Source organism: Lepidochelys kempii, chromosome 7 (genome assembly GCF_965140285.1).
Source record: "Lepidochelys kempii isolate rLepKem1 chromosome 7, rLepKem1.hap1, whole genome shotgun sequence".
Lineage (NCBI taxonomy): Eukaryota > Metazoa > Chordata > Testudines > Cheloniidae > Lepidochelys > Lepidochelys kempii.
Genome location: NC_136386.1, coordinates 109,073,165 through 109,092,065, shown reverse-complemented (window position 1 = coordinate 109,092,065; position 18,901 = coordinate 109,073,165). Strand labels below are relative to the sequence as shown.

Here is an 18,901-nt window from a genome sequence, read left to right as displayed (position 1 = left end):
TTTTGCTCCATGCAATTCATTATTATTTTGTTTTGGAAAGTCTGACAGACATTGGTTGTTTTTTCTTTAACAAGGCATGAGAGACCGGTGGTTTTCACCAGTGAAGACACTTCAGCCTGCCCCTTTTTTTGCCAGAGTAATTTGAAAGGTGATTTGGATTTAAAGCTTCAGGTGTGGCATGTAAGCAGAGCAGTTTTTGATGAGGGCTTCATATTTTGCCAAAAATACCTTTTACAAATAAAGGCATGTTTATCGCAGTGATTCACTGGTTCAAAATAGGCAGCACCCTAAAGAATCTGTAAACACAGCTGTCAATTTGGGACTGGGTTCTGACACCTTTATTCACACCTTTCTCGATGAATGATCCCGCTGAACTCAAGGGCAATGCTAATAGAATTAGAGCTATGCAATGCTGATCTGGTCCTTAATGAGGTGTTGTACAGGGAACATTAACTACGTATTTAGCAAATGTTGCTGACATGTTTGTGTGTGATGATACTTTAAGTGTATAAGAATATTCATGGCTTCCTTTTAAGCTACCATCTTAAAGTTATAACTAAATAGTTAATGATAAAAAGAGGTGATAGCTGAGGTCTCCGTCCTATTTAATTTAGGGTATTGTAGTCTGGGTAAACCATTTTTTGTAAATCATAAAAAAGTCTTCCTGATTTTTACACTGCCTTAAACTCTCAGACTGTTCACTTAATTTTCTGGTTTGAAGGAAGTTAGAAGGCTCTCCTCACATGCCATGTATCCTCAAATCTTGGCATTTTTAATTATTCTCCACAGTAGCAGAGAAAAGCTTTCATTGACAATTCTTACATACAGCTTTGTGGCTAACTTCCCCACAACTCCTGTTTTATTCCACTGTCTCGTACATATGCATGAAGCACATCTTCTTTGCTTTCTAATGCAAGACATTGCAATGTTTGGGTGAATGCCAAAGGCTCAATTCAAGTTGAATGGTATTACATTTTATTTAATGGAATAGAGTGAAATCACCATCATTTTCCGTTCAACCCACTGGTCCCGGATGCCTTTCTTTTTAAGTTGGGAACTGCGGAGAAATGTATCTGCGTGCCAACTCCTTTCACTTTGACAAATAAGCTAAAATCCCAGCATACTACAGACATGGAAAGAATGGCAATACCAATCCTATCAACGAGGCGAGCATAGAAAGCACACGGACATCGTTTATATTCTGGAATAAGTGATCGTTTGACCACTGCTCCTCATTCATGTAAGTGATCTGTGCTCCCCAGCAGCGCCTCACTGTAAAGCTGCTGTTGCTCTTCTTTCTGCAGGCAATCAGAGAGTGAAGGTGGGAATCCCTAAACTGCAGAATAGTTTTCCGTAATGCACATTGCCACTTAGAAGAAAGTCTCTCTCTTCAGCAGGAACTCGGCCTCTAACATGCTAAAGAGAAGTGCTGCTATGGCAAACTGCTTTTAAAGGCCCCGATTCTGGAGTGACTTCCACAAGAATGCAGGGGCTTGGCAGGATCAGAGCCGAAAAGAGCAGAGTGATCATTCAAATCCTCCATTCTTGGCATGGCAACAATACGATGTCAGTCAATGCATTTTAACAGCCTGGTGCCCCACTTTTCTCGGAGCCAGGTACTGTACCTGTGAAGATAGCACTCGCTTGTCTGCAAATAGGGAGGCATTATTTTCTGATGGAACACCACTCTGGGAGGCAGGAGACTTGGGTGTGTTCCTAGTCGGCCATTGGTTCACTGCCTAACCTTGACCATCTACCCTTTCCCAAAATGGAGTTCATGATTCTATATCCCTCTTTATGAAGCACTTTACTGTTATTAGACTCAAATATTTGCACTATTAATCGGAGGAGCATGACATTCTTTGCAAACATTGCTGAAACCTCATAACATCTTTGGGAAGTAGGCAAATACCTATAGAATTAAAAATAAATCAGTAAGATTTTCTGAATTTTCTCCAACTTTTAAAAACTTTTTTGTTTAAAGTTTGGGAGATTCTGTCTCTTTCTTTAGTCTAAAAGGCAATAATCCATTTGATCAATTGTATAAAGAAATGGACTAGTTTACACAGAACAAGGAGCAGTGGTGTCAAGTTGCAATGGGGGAGGTCTAGGTTGGATATTAGGAAACACTATTTCCCTATGGAGGTGGTGGAATCTCCATCCTTAGAGGTTCTTAAGACCTGGCTTGACAAAGCCCTGGCTGGGATGATTTAGTTGGGATTGGTCCTGCTTTGAGCAGGGGATTGGACTAGATGACCTCCTGAGGTCTCTTCCAACCCTAATGTTCTATGATTCTACACAGCAATGTCCAAACATTTGAAACATTTAATCAATTGCTTAGGCTTTCTTCACTGTTTCCAAGATACCAGCTGGCATAGGTGCTACAATAGTTTGCCTGCCTTGTTCCACTGCCTTGGGACAAAGTTACTGTACCAGATCTTGAGACTTGAAAAATATCATTTTGAAGAGTAGGCATCCTTTCTCATTGGGGATTTCCACCAAAATGTTGGCAAGTTGATGTAATAATATTTGATCCTATTTTCCAGCCGTAAATATCCTATAGTGTATAGGCCCATCTGCCGATGGAGTCTTGTCCAACACATTTTTCAGTGGAGGCATAATAACAATATTAGGAAGTAGATGGGGTTTCTGTTTTCTGCTCATGTCAGTATTACAAATAGTGCCTAGAGGCCTCCACCAAGAACTCAGTTTTCCTAAGTCCCAGGCCAAAGCCCTACCCACCGAATCACACTGCCTTCTACAGCAGATGCTAAAAGGCTATGAGACCTATCCAGTTGCTGTCTCAGGCCTCCTCTCTCTTTTTTTCTGAAGATGAGCTCGTCCTATCCCTCAGCAAACTTCTGGACAAAAGCTCTGTAACCATGAAGACCTTCCGCCTTAGGTTTCATTGTCTGTTTTTCTTGAAGGACACATGACGTTGGTGTACAGAGATGCGTATCCACCATAGAACCTTGTATATGATCAGATTGAGATCTGAGGAAACCTACAGAGTAGAAGCATGGCAAAGTACAACATAAAGCAGTGGTGTGCAAACTTTTCCGGTCAAACCCACCTTACCATTCAGGGAATTTATCCCCCTCCCTGCCCACACACACACACTTACTTGTAATCTGAAGTAATCCTTACTTCTGTGCTACTGCTGGCGGCAGTGCTGCCTTCATTGCTGGGTGGCCAGAGAGCTGCTGGCTGGGGCATTCAAGTTGTTTGTGGCATGGGGGAACTCTTCTTTTCATCCTGCTCCTGTGCTCCCCTGCCATACCCATTCTATTTTTATCCTGCTCCCGTTATTATCCTGAGGGGCCTGTGGGACCTACAGGATCCCAGTTTCTTTGTGCCACCCCGAGACTCTCTTGCATGCTTCCTAGTTTGTGCACCACTGGCATAAACTCATGCTACTGTAACTATCTGTGGAATAGAATCTGCCATATGATAGAGGTTGCCCAAGGCCTCTTTGGTGGCCAAGAAAACAGAAGAAATTTAATTATATGGAAATGAAAGGATTTTTATTGGATAATAGTAAAGAAATAAGTTTTAGGTATACAAGGTACACTAAATAGGGGCCCACAGCTCCCCAAGGTATTACATAGTGACAGAATAAATTCCAAAGTAGGTGCTCACACTACGTATCTTATTACGAGCAGTATTGTATTTCAAACAGTTCAATCCTTCCTCCCCTCCAAATAGGGTCAAATACTTTGGACTTTGAAAAACGTATGTTTAAAATGTTGTCTTAGGTCTTTATAATAAGCAGCAGAAACATGATTTGAGTGCTGCGTTAGGAATATGTTATTGTAACTTGGTAGACTAGTTGAATTATCTCCACCCCCTGCATTACAAGAAAAAATGTCAACAAATAGCTCATTTAAAGCAAATGTCTGCAAGGGCAACACTTCACGATTTGACTCGGAGAGCATGAATTCATTCAGCTTTAGATCCAGACAGCAAAACACTGCCCTGGCTTTTAGCCAATGGTCGACTTAAGCTTTGCACTTTTTGGGGTCAGATTCCTCCTGTATGAAGTGGAATTTCTAATATTGTTCACTTTTATGGAAAGCAAAACATATGGCAGGAAGAACGATAAACCTTGCATAGCAGAAATGAATCCCATCAGTGAAACTTTACTTTCACCTCTACTACTATTTATTCATACCAGCTGTTAGTCAGCATGTTAGGGCCTGAAGCAAAGCTGATTGGAGTCAATAGAAAGACTTCCATTGACTATGCCCAGTGAAGAGTCTTTAACCTCTAGAGATTTGGCTTATGAATCCTGCTGTAGGATATAAGTGACAATAAATTTGATGGTCTCATTCTAATCCATGTAAACAAAAGCTGCAGTTTGGCTCTTCTGAGAAGCAGTCATGCTAGAAGTAACAAAGGTGTTTCAAATAGAGATAAAAAGTCTTTGGACAGACATCATCTGCCTGTATCATGTCCAATTTAAGCCCTAATAATGAGTTCCTCACTATCACCTAGCCCTAAAATAATTCCCAAATTAAGGAATAAATCCTTCCAAAATATCATAGCCATACACATCCCCAGGAAGATTTAAGGAGACACTGTTAACTTTTCCTTCCATTGTTTTTTCTCTTCATGGTTTGTAATCTCATGGTTTCATGATTCATTAATCTTCTTTGTATTTTTAACCTTATCACTAATGCAAGCCGCTCTGAGAGCATTTGTTTTTCTCCTTTTTAAGCAACTGCTGTATCAGACTAGAAGGGGGAGCTCCTTATATGTTGATTTCTGTATGATTGACCAAAATGGCAATGATTTCTTAAAAAAAATTCTCTGAGAAAGTAGTAGTAATCGACTTTCTTTATTTTGAATGAAGAGGATAGTTTCAAGCAGAGTATAACAACATCAAGACAGACTGAATTTTAAGTTTACACAAGTGCCTGATTCTAGTGCATACGAGCCATGAATGTATGGCTCCCAGCAGTAATTAATGTCAGTGAAATGTGGAACTAATAAATGTCTCTAGTTAAAGACGAAAGTATATTTTTAATAATCCGAAGAATATTGTGTAAATTCCCATATGAGCAACAGGATGTATATCTAGATTGATATGGTGGTAAAAGTACAGATTAAAAGTAAGTACTGTATGTGCAAAACTATTTCCTCTCATACTTTCCAGCCAAAGCCTGAGTTCATGATTCCATTGAGCCTTTAAAGCCCAGAGCATTTTCCTGCATTTCTTTAGGCATTTGGTGATGAGGACATTTCCTGCAGGGGAAAATAATCTGAAGATCAAGTATGGACAGGTAAGTAAAGGATGCTTGGTTTTAACCTGAGAATATGAGCCTGTTCCTGTAGCTCTTAACTTTATTACGTGAGTAGTCCCATGGACTTCAGAATGGTGCGAATGGGATGTCACCATCAACCTCAAAGGGACAACTCGTATGTAAAGTTACTTGTGTGTAAGTGCTTTATGAAAAGGCCCTATATCTGTAAATTTCATTGAGGGAATGATCCATAATTCTTCCTACTTTAGGTATTTATCTGGTCACTGTCACCAGAATATCTGAGCACCTAACAGTCTGTAATCTGTTCATCCTCGCAACACCCCTGTGAGGTAGGGAAGTGCTATTCTCTACATTTTTTTAGATGGGGGAACTGAGGCACAGAGAGGCTAAGTGATTTGGTATGGGTCATATAGAATATCTGTGGCAGAGTAGGGAATTGCGCCCAACTCCCAAGCTAACACCGTACCCACTGAGCCATCCTCTCCCTGTCCAGCCACAGGCTTTTCTTTGCATGAGTGTGCAATGTGGTGTCCAACAAAGCCATTTGTTGCTACTCAGAGTGCTGGCTGAGCACTTGATTGATGTCTCTTCAATCCTCTCAGACCCTGCTCATCTGGGGTAAAATCCTGGCCCCAATAAAGTCAATGGCAAAACTCCCATTGACTTTCACTCCTGGGCAGGAAAGGACCTAAACCCATTCTGTTACTGATGGGGGATTTGGAAGAGTAATTTTTGTAATTAACTTTCAAGGTGCACCGAGTGAGAAGTTTTTGTAAGTTGTTGGTACTTTGTAATTCTGCAGGTGTTATGAAGGGCATGAAACTGGAGAATTTAAGCTTGGTGGTTTTGTTAAAATCATTTTTACATGGAAGTTCGATGTTATCAAAGCCAAATGAGTTTTTTCCCCTTATACATTGAAAAATTCTCATATGATAAAACTGAGGATGAAATAAATTGTTTTAAAAAGACAACCAATCTCAAATTATGGTTTGCCATGAAATCTGCCATGAGGAGATGTATTAAACATGTCTTTATTTGTGACATAAATTGTTTAGATGATAATGATGATGAAAGTGAACACTTTCCATGAATTGAGGCCTGGTTCCTATATAATGTAGCACCTTGTTAACAAGAATTCAGGCACCAGTATCCTATCCCACTCAGAGGAAACAGTCTGTTTTTTATTCAGTGTACACATTTTTGAAGCTCCTTAACCCACCTGTTTATAAATGATCCTACAGACTCTGCTTCTAATCCCAAATGTGCCTAAAAAGTGGTAGAGTCTGATGGGAAACGTGTAGCTGTAATAGATGTGCTGTTATGCCCTGTTGAATTTAGTTGTAGTGTTTATTTTGATGACCTAGAGAAAACAAGCAAATAGCCAAGAAAGCTCAGAGCTGCCTGGGGCACTCCCTTTTCTCCAAAAAATATATATATATATATACACAGTGCATTGGTATATATACAACTGACACTAGTGAAATATAACCATTCTTTTTCTTTATGTAAAAGTCTTATAAAATTTAATGATAGTGTTTTATAGAAATTCTTCTAAAAATCTATGGAATTTAATAGATATCTCTATAGTAAGTTTTTGGTTTTGGTTTTAGCCTGTGCATTCAGAAATTCATGAATTTTGCTGCAGGATCTAAGATTGCATTAAAAAACATACATTTCTAATCCGATATGGTTATGAAAGAAACTTTCCAAACCTGAAAGGGGGGGCACCTGATGCAGTGTATTCTGCCTGAGTTTTCATAGAACCTGAAACAATAGGTCTGAGACACATAAATTGCTCCCCATTCATCTCAACAGGGATCTACTGATGTCAGTTAAAATGTTAATATTGTCAGCAATTGAATTTTTGATCAGGTCAGCAGAAATATCCAGCTAATATGTTTATGTCACAGTCCCAAACTTCCTCACACATTTTTCCAAGAGTCCAAAACTCCAGCTATCTTCCACCCTGCTACCAAAAACCCCAGGTTGTCTCCTAACAAGCTACCAACACAATCAGCTTCCTCATTGAGAAACTGTACATTGCAATTATGTGTTTTCAATACAAGATTCTTCAGCACACTGAAAATACAAATTTCAGGACAGCACAAAACAAGTTGATTTTAATATAAAATAGAACAACACAAGGGTAGGGTGAAGATAAAAGGTGGAAAAAACAGGCAAAATCATGGTAGGGGTCTACTATAGACCCCTGAATCAGGAAGAGGAGTTGGATGAAGCAGTTTTAGAACAAATAACTGAAATATTCAAAACACAGGACTGGGTAGTAGTGGGGGACTTTAACTACCCAGACATGGGTGGAAAAGTAATATGGCAAAACACAGAATGCCTAGTAAGTTCTTGGAATGTATTGGGGACAACTTTTTTGTTTCAGACGGTGCAGGAAGTAATGGGGGCGCGGGGAGGTGGAACAGCTATTTTAAACTTGATTCTGACTAACAGGGAGGAATTGGTTTCAGAGCTGAACGCAATTGGGTGAAAGTGATCATGAAATGACAGATTTGATGATTCTAAGGAAAGGAAGGAGTGAGAGCAGCAGAATAAGGACAATGGACTTCAAAAATACAGACTTTATCAAACTCGGAAAACTTGAAGGTAAGACCCCATGGGAAGAAAATCTAAGGGATAAAGGAGTTCAGGAGAGCTGTCAGTTTCTCAGAGACAATATTAAAGGCACCGCAGCAAACTATCCCAATGTGAAGGAAGGATAGGAAGAATAGTAAGAGGCCATGGCTCCATCAGGAGCTCTTTAATGACCTGAAAATCAAAAAGGAATCTTACAGAAAGCGGAAACATGGACAAAGATGAGTATAAAAGAATAGCACAAGCATGTAGGGACAAAAGCATAAAGGCTAAGGCACAAAATGAGTTATGCCTAGCAAGGTACATAAAAGGCAATAAGAAAAGGGTCTATAAATACATTAGAAGCAAGGGAAAGATAAAGGAAAGTGTAGGTCCTCTACCAAGTGGGAAAGGAAAGCTAATAAGAAGGCTGAAATTTTAATGCCTATTTTGCTTCAGTCTTCACTAAAATGGTTAATTATGACCAGATACTTAACACAAGATTAACACCAGGGAGAGGGAAAAGACAAAATAGGGAAAGAACAGGTTAAAGAATACTTGGATAAGTGTAGACATAGCCTTAGATGTATTCAACTTGGCAGGGCCAAATTAAATTAATTCTAGGGTTCTTAAGGAAGTAGCCAAAACAATCTCAGAACAGTTAGCAATTATCTTCAAGAAAACATGCAAGACAGGTGAAGGGACTGGAAAAGGGCAAACACATTACCTTTCTTTAAAAAGAGAAACGAAGAGGACCTGGGGAATTATAGAACAGTCAGCCTGGCTTCTATACCTGGAAGAACACTGGATATCTGTAAGCAGCTAGAAGATAATGGTGTTATAAGGAACAGCCATCATGGATTTGTCAAGAACAAATCATGCCAAACCAACCTAATTTCCTTCCTTGACAGGGTCACTGGCCTAGTGGGTGGGGGGGAGCAGTAGATGTGATATATCTTGATTTTAGTAAGGCTCTTGACACAGACCCATATAATATTCTCATAAGCAAACTAGGGAAATATGGTCTGGATGAAATTCAACCAATTATGCACCCATATTTGGTAAAGATTTTACTCAAAGAGTAATTATCAATGGTTTGCTGTCAAACTGGTAGGGGTTATCTAGTGGGATCCTGCAGGGGTCAGTCCTGGGTCCAGTACTAGTCAATATTTTAATTAATGACTTAGATAACAGAGTGGAGAGTGTGTTTATAAAATCTGTGGATGACACCATGGTGGAAGAGGTCCCTTTGTTTTAAATTCTAATTCTCTCCTCCAATCTTGACAAATTAGAGAATTGGTCAGAAATCAACAAGATGAAATTAAATAAAGATAAGTGCAAAGTACTTCACTTAGGAAGACAGGAAATCAAATGCACAACTACAAAATGGGGAATAACTGGCTAGGTGGTGGTACTGCTGAAAACGATCTGGGAGTTATAGTGGATCACAAACTGAATATGAATCAACAGTGTGATACAGTTGCAAAAAGAGCTAAGAACATTCTGCAGTGTATTAACAGGAGTGTCATATGTGAGGTCTCTGCTGAAGTACTGTCTAATTCTGGAAGCCACGCTTTAGGGAAGATATGGACAAATTAGAGAGAGTCAAGAGGAGAGCAACAAAAATAATAAAAGGCTAAGAAAACCCAAGCTGTGAGGAAAGGTTAAAAAGATCCTCTTTTCTTGAGAAAGAAGACTGAGGGGGAACCTGATAATAGTCTTCAAATATGTTAAGACTGTTACAAAGAAGACAGGGATCTCTTGTTTTCCATGTCCACTGAAGATAGGAAAAGAAGTAATGGGCTTAATCTACAGCAAGGGAAGTTTAGGTTAGATATTAGGAAAAACTTTCTAACTATATACACAGTTAAGCTCTGGAATACGCTTCCAAGGGAAATTGTGAAATCCCCGTCACTGGTGGTTTTTAAGAACAGGTTAGACAAACAGCTGTCAGGGCTGGTCTATGTTTACTTGGTCTTGCCTCAGTGCAGAGGGCGGGACTAGATGACCTTAAGGTCTCTTCCAGCCCTACAGTTCTCTGATTCCATGCATTATTCATTTTCATATTTAATTCAATAGCAATCTCCATTTCAGAAAAAAAAATAAAAATCTGAAGCTGCCACAGAATCTCCAGTTTGCTACACTGGAATGCTGCAGAATCCAGAGGCCTGGTTTTAGGAGAAGAAAATAATGTTTATTAAGGGGAGAAGTTGATATAAGGGAGGGGCCATGAAAATTACACTAGTTCCTTACAGTTTCAAATATACCTTTGTCTTTTCCTGTCTCTGTGTGTGTGACAGAGAAAGAGAAAACTAGTGTGTTTTCATGTCTGTTGAAGCAGTATTGAGTCTTCCAGTGATTTCCCCTTCGCCTTACGCCCCACGGCCTACATGCACTGCATTACAGATCCATGGGCCAGACCCTCCTCAGCTCATGTAAGTGAGCTAAGCTGCACGGAAGTCAGTTGAGCCTGTACTGTTCTCCCCAAATGAGAAGCTCTGTCCCTCTGGTATTTCCCATGAAGACTACTTCAGGAGAAGTGCCTGTCTATGGCTGTGGGGAAAAGGGATGGACACCCTCTAGTGGTGGATTTTTGTATCCTTCAGTTGTATCCTTTATCCTGTTTCTCTACAGGAAAGTACTGTACAAAGAGAACATGCTTTTCCTCTACAAAAGGATGCCATGAAAATCCAGGAAGGCCTTTTCCTTTTCTTTCTTGACCTTGCTGCTTAAATAGCCTGTTGTGCATTATTCTGCTAACTCCATATGCCCTCAGACATTTTCCAAGCCAATGTTCCCTGGCATGCCTTTCAGCCAACCTCTCTCACGTACCACATTACTTATTTGGGATCCAAATAGCCCCTTCCTCCTGCACACGCCTTGACCATTCTCTGTGCTTCCCTGTGACCCCTGAAATGCTGACTCATGGAAGCAAGGCTATGAAGCACTCTGCCCATGATACAGACAGTATGTCTCAGTTGTTTCCAGCTGCTGGGTCAGTGAGGTTTTTGTTGTCCCTCATTATACTTCTTTGCCTTTCCTTCTAAAGACCAGCGTGTCATAGCTTAGCCCTTTCCTGGCAGGTTTGGAGCTGTACCTTTCAGCACCACACTTTCACACACACATTCCTTTACAACCCACTCACCTCCTTTCTCTCTCAGCCTAAAATAACCCTCCACTTACTTAGGGGCTTAGCTATAGGCAAGACCAAGGTCATTTGCAATTACAACTGTTCCATTCCCTTTTGCTTCTCTGTGGAAAATAACTGTATGGCTGTCCCTTCACATTCTGTCCTTTGTTCCCTCTTCTTCAGCTTGATCGTTCTGAGCCAGTAACAAACGGTATCATTTAATCATGCAATTTCTTTCTACAAATGACCTCTTTCTCCCTGTCCATAGCGTTTCCAGTCAGGGATGCCTCATGTTCCAAGGATGGCAGGCTAGGTATATTTACTGTGGTGTTTGGAACATGACTGCAATTTTAAGTTTTATTTTGGGGAAAATATTACTTGCTTCAGGGTACAAAAAGGACTGATTGGCTTCTGCAAACCATGGGGAAGATGGCAGACCCCCACTGTCCCTGGCTTCAGTGTAACCCCAAGTACTTTCCCTGCCTACTTTAATGGCATAACTTGCAGTTATAAGGAGCAGGGACTATTGAGGCAAATTCCTGTGTTATCTTCGCTCCACATTTTTTAAGCTGTGCGTAGAAGGGACCAGATCAAAGCTCACTTGAAGTCGATGGAAAAACTACCATTGACTTCAGTGGGTTTTGAATCAGGCCCATAATGTCTGAAATTTGCATCTGTTGATGTGTTAGTCAAGACAAAGTCACAAAGGCAGTGATAGTAGCATTTCAGATAATGGAGTCTACAGCACACATTAATGAAAAGCTAAATGGGAGATGTGATTTGATGCAGAGCAGTCTCTTAATGATTCTGAAAAGTCTCTTAGCATGGTGTGCAAGTAAGAACAAACTAGAGCTCAGAAATTCTCTTCTCCTTTCCCATTATCTAGCAGGAAAACCTCCTTCAAACTAAGTGTGCTGCATGGAACTTCCTTTGCTGCCTTCATTTTTGGAGACATTTAAATATTGGCAAAGACTGGGTGACGTTATCCTGGGAAGCTTGGTAAAAGTTCTATTTTAAATGGGTGGGAAAAGGTGGGTGGGGTAATATCTTTTAAAGGGCCACTGTGTAGCTCTGATATCCTGGGACCAACATGGCTACCACAACACTGCCTATTTTAAATGGTGCATTTTAGCTATCAATTTACTCCAAAACGATGAATCTCATTTCCTGTGCAGCCCACAATTTAAACAGATGTTTGCCAGTGTTGTCTCTCAACGTTTGAGCTGGGTTAATACATGGGGCCACTGGCTCTTTCAGTATCTGATGTTATTGGATTCCTAGCTCTGTGCAACGGCTCCCAGTGCAGCCCTCAAGGTTTTGGGTTTTGATGCATAGACACAATGTCCTTGCTTTGGAATACTTCTCCTCTCAGTACATGTACCACTAGATTGCAACAGGGGAAATGGAGAGAAGGTCACCAAATAGTGATGGATTCTTGGGGACGGGGGAAGGCTCCTACCAGTCTGTGTGAAGAGAAGTCATGCACATTAATTAAGAAATAAGCCACACCAGAATATACATGATGGGCCTTAATGCATTTAGCTGTGTGTGACAAATAACTCACAAAGGCACCCGTGGCCAAGTTACATGCGTTCTCATGTGTCTGATTGTTCTGTTTTTTAGATACACTCTACTGATAAAGGTTGGGGCTTTAACAATATTTTCCGTAGAAAATTCAGTGTTTTACATGTCACTGTGCCAGAAAAAAATAACTCCCTAGGAAAGAAAACAAATTTATTATTCTCAAGACTAAAAGTCATTTTTGTATCCCTTCCCTCTACCTGCTGGAAACAGATCAGCTCAGCTGTGTGTCCTAGACTCTACAGAGCACTGCTAATAGACATTCTCCTTGAGCTCAAGGTGTATGGGCAATAGGAGTTAGTCTATACTTGCTGTCAGTACGAAGTCCTGTGTGGCCCAGCAACAAGGGTGAAATGCTTTCTGCCATATTTATTATACTGTAGCATATCACCTGTAAATGCATGGAGAAAAAGAAGGTTGGCGAAAGATTATCTTGCTGGCACTGTAATGCTCTCCAGTTCTGTGACATACGTTCAGTAGACATTTGCCTCCACCAAAACCTTGGATCTAAAATTCAGTTGTGAGTTAGCCGCTCATGGCCCGATCAGAACATCCTGAAATTAGGGAAAGATTTGGTTCTAGGGTGTGGGTTAGTCAGTGGTGAGGTCTTAACTGTGCATGCTTTGTGAGCTGGTGCATACCCGGCACATAGTTAGAAATATCCAACCATCTAATCAGAATGTAGTTTGGAGCAATTACTGTCCAAAGCCTAAGTGAGATGGGAATCTCACACCTCCAGACAGACACATGCATAGAGAGATGAGGCGCCCAGTCAGTGAAGCGACGTACAAAGTGATATTTTGTTCCCAATTTTCAAATGAACATAGTTGCAGAGATGAATGCAGAGGAGATACTGAGGGGTGAGCGGTAGGGTGGGGAAGTGAAATTGTAGGGAAATACAAACTCAAAGTGAATAAATACTGAACAATAATAATACCATATTATGTGTACATACAATATAATATTACTGTGGAATATTATTTAAATAGTGGTTGCAAACAATGCTTGAAACTTGCTAGGTAGGTTTCAGCATAAAGTTTATACTCCTCCACAATTCCTCTGCAGCTGCTTTGACCCCCACTCGCTCCTCGAGTCCCTCCACTGCCACCTTCTCTCTTACTGCTTCAGACTCAAGTTCCTCATTCTTCCCCATGAGGTCCCATGTAATCTTGCCTCTCCCCATGTCTCTGCTCTGTTACCTCTGTGCTCTATGCTCATGTGTTTCCTTCTCCCACTGCCTGCTTTCTGCCTTGTGTCACATTGCTCCTGGGCCTGGCAGAGTTTTCCTGTCATCTCACCTGCCAAGCTCCCTCTCTTACCTCCTTCAAACACACCTACAGTCTCCCCTCCTTTCTTCTTCTCAGCAATCCCCGTTCTTGCTTTTACCTGCACTGTTGTCTCCTGTCCCTTCTTCATGTTGTTCTGGTTCTATTCATATTGTAAACTCTTGGGGGCAGGGAACATCTCTGCAGGTGTTCTGCAAAGCCCCTTGTAGGTTTAGGGCACTCTCGAATGCTTTATAATTGCTATTCGTGAACCTTTCAAGCTCACCTGGACTGCACCTGGTTCTTCACTGAAGCCATAAATAGTGACTTTGGGGTGGGTGGACTTTGTTGGTCATTTTTGCATAGTATTGGGTCCATATAGGAATTACCATACTGGATCAGACCAATAGTCTCTCTCTGAGAGTGAGCAGTACCAAATGTTTCTGAGGAAGGCATAATACCTCCATAAAGGACAGTTCTGCAGTAACATATCTATGGGGAAGTTTCTTCCTCACCCAATCAGGAAGTGGCAGAACAGGTGAAACGTGATTAGTTGGACTGAGCTTCGCTTTAAGTTTTTGGTGTTATCTGAACCCCAAGCCCAGGGGTTGCCAACACCCCCATCTAACCTGATGGTGCATATATGGCCAAACTGAGTCCCATAGAGCTCTACAACTGAGCCCAAGTCAAACAGTGCAAAACAATATATTACATTCTGGGCAAAGGGACTGTGGAAGCAGCAAAGACTGTTTTGAGCTTGGCATTTCAGTTATCTGCAAAAGGATATCCTGCCAGAAATGTTTGATGACATATTTGTCAAAGGGAGGCTTAAGCCAAGATGCTGTGGCTGCTGTTGTATTGAGCACAGTAAGAAAAAAATTCTGCAAAATATGCTTGCAAAAACACAGCCCTTGTTAAAGAAATAAGGAGCTGTTCCCAAACACAGATACATTCAAGATACAGCTATTTTTTTTAAATTATTTTTTAAGTATCAGGAAATTAAACAGTAAAAGCTGTAGTGTCAGCCAAAGTTAACTCTACCTAATACTTTTGGCTTGGCCACCAGACCTGGTAGGCAAGCTCCATGTGCTGTTAAATGCTGTTTTGATTACATTTCATTTTAAACTTAAAGGCCTTTGTGCAGGTTAAACATTCTGGTCCTTGTGTTTGACTTTGTTGCAGCAGTTTAGACTGTGTGTATGTGTCACCCACTGGCCAGTGTGTGTTACAGGGTTCCCTCTGTGCCCAGTCCGCAGAGGATATGATTGTTGCCTCCATCTAAGGAGCCTTAACCCTTTGGCTCAAGCTGTGTCAGCTGATGCTTTTATCTCTGGAGATTCCCAGTTCAATCCCTGCTGTGTCAGACAAGAGGGTGGCTGTCTACCACCACTGTGTCTGATGCTCGTTGTGTAACTTAAGCCATCAGTACTGCCAGGTAGAAAAAGCAAACCAGCAATTTTAGGGCTATTGCAGTGGATTTTAACCTGTTGTCCATGGACCCCTGGGGGTCCGCAGACTGCGTCTAAGATTTCCAAAGAGGTCCATGCCTCTATGTGAAATTTGTTAGGGACCCGCAAATGAAAAAGGTTGCAAACCACTGGGCTATTGCAATAACAGGCAAACAACTGTCCTCTACTGGATGCAATCAGAGATGTCCTCTTCACCATGAAAATTTAGGTTTTTTTTAAAGGTGAGTTCAGTGCAGCTGCAAAGTAGATGAACTCACTGGACAGGTATTGTTTCCTGTTGTATGTACAGCACCAAGCCAATGCTGATATGTACGTACAATGGCAGGTCTTTTGTTACTGGCACCCAACAAATAACAGAAAACTGTCTAAGGCAGTTCTAATGGATGTCAGAACATGGCAGCCCTCTCCTTCTCATTGGTTCAAACTAGATGCAGTTTATTGGCTTTTTTGGGATTACTCCTTTGGGGACCATGTGTTTCTGTTCCAGAGTTTTCTAGGAACAAGCAGTAACTAAACTGTCTTTCAGCCTCCGCAGGGTTTGACTGGGGTTACAAAGAGAGAAAGAGAAAACTGAGTTCCTTTCATGCTTAGAGCCAGTTCATTGTGAAAGTCTGTGCTGGAATCTGGCAGGACTCTAACTATCCTGGAATGATGAAACCAAGTTGGGAATCAAAAATACAAACAGAGCAAAGTGTTCGAGAAGGACAGCTTCTGTCATGGAAATTGATGCTCCATTTACTCAGTCCTACTGTCTGGTTTTCTTAGACATACTCTACCTCCTGCAGGGTTTCTAAGAAAATCATAAGAACTGGTCCCACAAATGAAACCAGCAGGCAAATTCTCTCCTCAGGTGTAGGCATTTCAGGCAGTAGACTTCAGGGGGAGTTTTACACTTAAATCCAATGTGAAGTCTGTTAATCTCTAAAAATTGCTTAGGTTTTAAAAATAAAGGGTTTGGCTTGCTGGCTAAGTAAAGGTTAGGAAAACTGAAAGCTGCATGACTTGCTTATCTAGTGGTTAAACCAAGACTAGGGAAGCATGTCTACTCGTTACTGTATGGACCTGGCAGTTAAGGGCTTTATTTCATTCCCAAGATCTACCATTGGCTCACATTATGATCTGTAGCAAGTCACTTGGTCACACTTTGCCTGCATTTCTCCCTCTGTAAAATGGGGTGAAAAGTACTTTCCTGCTGCCTGGAGAAGTCTTATGAGGCGTAATTAATTTTGAATAATGCACTTTGAGATTCTCAAGTGAACGTCTCTACCGAAGAACAAAATGTTACATTATTTCTGTGTATATGATGATGATACATGCCTCAAACTTGTGTAACCCCATGTTTATTACAGCAATCCCTGCCCTCAGTTTGGCTTCTGTACTCAGAACTACCCATTCGTATACCCATAACAAATGACCATTTTGATTTACAGTCCCTCTGCCCCACCCTGTTGCTCTAATTTAGACCAGTTTTTAATTTGTTTAAACTGGGGCTTGACTCAGTCTCCTCCAGTGAGCCTTCTTGGGGCAAGGACCATCACCAAGCAGAGTGGGGTTCTGGTCCTTGACTAGGACTCTGAGACACTATGGTAACAGGAATAAGAAGAGTTAAGGGAGCTTGTAGGGAAATGGCAGATGTTGAGACTTAGACTAGATGTGTGACAGTGCTAAGGTGGGGCAGGTCAGAAACTGAGGTGGCCATGGTTTTTGTGGGTATATGGAAGATGAATTCTAAGGGCAGTAGCCAGCAGCACAATGGTGAGAGAATGGGAACAGATTTCAGTAAAACAATGACTTCAGAATCCTTTCTGTTAACTCCATAACAAGTAACTATATTCTGAATTTAATAGTCAGTCAGTCAGTCTTTGAGTGTACTTAGGCTAAGATGAAGTTATTACCTTACAAACTTGCCATATTTGTGGGCCTTTCTGGTATTCACAGCATCATCCCACTGTTTATTAACATTTTCTGAGATGTTATTAATGGACTGAGGGAGTACTGGCCATTCTATGAACTTTCTCTTGCTGTTTACTATCATTATCTTAAGATTTTTGACCCATACAGTAACAGAATTAGAATTGGATCCAAACCAAAATATCTGGATCCAAACGCCCTAAACTTGGGGAATGTTCAGATCCAAATTTTGTGGCTTGGCTCAATCTCTAAGCAGAATAAAACCGAACTGCCTGGAATTAAAAATCCTTTCAAAAATTATTATTTTTTCTTTTTAACAGAGTTTAACATTTTTTTTCTTTTCATTGTTTGCACTACTTCTTAGTAACCTGAAAATGCAAGACAGATTTCCCTATGGATTGTTTTCTAAATCCGTTAGTAAACACAGATTAGTTTTATACACTTCTAATAGAGAGGAAGCCAATATACACTTCTACCCCGATATAACGCGACCCGATATAATTTCCCTCTCAATTTTATTTTCTCTCAATTTTAGTTTGGATATTTATGACTTTTTTTAATTTTATGGGGAGTATCAGCACAGAGTCAGATAAGCTTGGTTATTCTTGTAGTGCAATACCAAAACTCTGCTGTATTTTTGACATTCAAACTACTGAAAAATATGTATGAGTGTTAAAAGCAAGAAAAAAAAAGTCGGAGGTTGGGTACTGTATATTGATAAAATGAGTGGTAGACCTCCACAGAGACACATTCGAGACATTGCTTTGATTTCATCTTTGAAGAGAAATAATGTCCAAAGTGCATTTCCTAATATAGCATTCAAATCTCGTGGTTTGAACAAAACTGCCAGGGCCTCAGAAAACTAATCTTCTCCTAAAAGTAATACTTCAATAATTCATGTCAGTTTGGTATTTTAACTAGCTGGGTACGTAGCGCTTACAATTAAAAGATGAAGGTAAATTATTTTCATCCAAAGATGTCAGCTGTAATAAATCTTCACTCTTTGGAACTTGTCATGCATCAGAGGCATTGCTTGGAATTTCAGAGCTCTGAGCTGCTGAGTCATCTCACCAGCTGGGGGCATCTTAATGCCTGCCTGAGCATTCCAATGGGCAGTAACTCTCAACTGTTTTGTTCCTTTCTCTTCTCTACTCCAACAGTGGCTCACTTGGGCCTGTCCCATGGTTATCCTGTTTCTGGACAGTTTACACAACTGGATTTTGTTCCAGGCATTTGGTTCCTGCGGCTAACTGCTGGCATGAGCTGAATGTACTTCTGTTCTTTTAAATAAACGTTTTCTTAAGTATTTGGCATTGGCTGGGATCAGTTGGTGGACACAAGACCTAGCTAATCACTTTTGGTGACTTGTTTTGACGATGTCCTGGCTAGTCTCTTTTGTTAAGTATGTTTAGGTTTGGGTCCCCCTTTTTTATTTGTAGTTTGTGCCGGGTAGTATCCTTTGTTATGTTTTCTCTTACAAGAATAGAGACATGGGCTGCAAGTACAGATGATGACCAGTCGACACACTGTATTTACCTGTATGGCCTTGGGAAGGATGATAACTTGATGTGAGATCTGCTTGAGGATTTTTCAAAGTGCAATATCCCAGGCCAAACTCCTTGCAGCATAGCTGGACTCTCTGTTATATTCTCCTCAAGAAAGGAGTCCTTGCAGTTCAGGAGGCTAATGACTCTACACTGG

General features: G+C 40.7%; 1 protein-coding gene across 5 annotated transcripts in view; it reads left to right on the top strand.

The window, feature by feature from the left end:
* Positions 1-18,901, top strand: part of GRK5 (G protein-coupled receptor kinase 5) — a 223,558-nt gene that overhangs the window by 19,174 nt on the left and 185,483 nt on the right. For 2 of the 5 annotated variants that reach the window (XM_078853871.1, XM_078853872.1), the window contains exon 2: positions 5,222-5,282. The exons of the other annotated variants lie outside the window; for them this stretch is intronic. The gene's annotated coding sequence lies outside the window, so the exon portion shown is untranslated. The remainder of the gene's footprint in view (positions 1-5,221; positions 5,283-18,901) is intronic. 5 annotated transcript variants of the gene reach the window in all.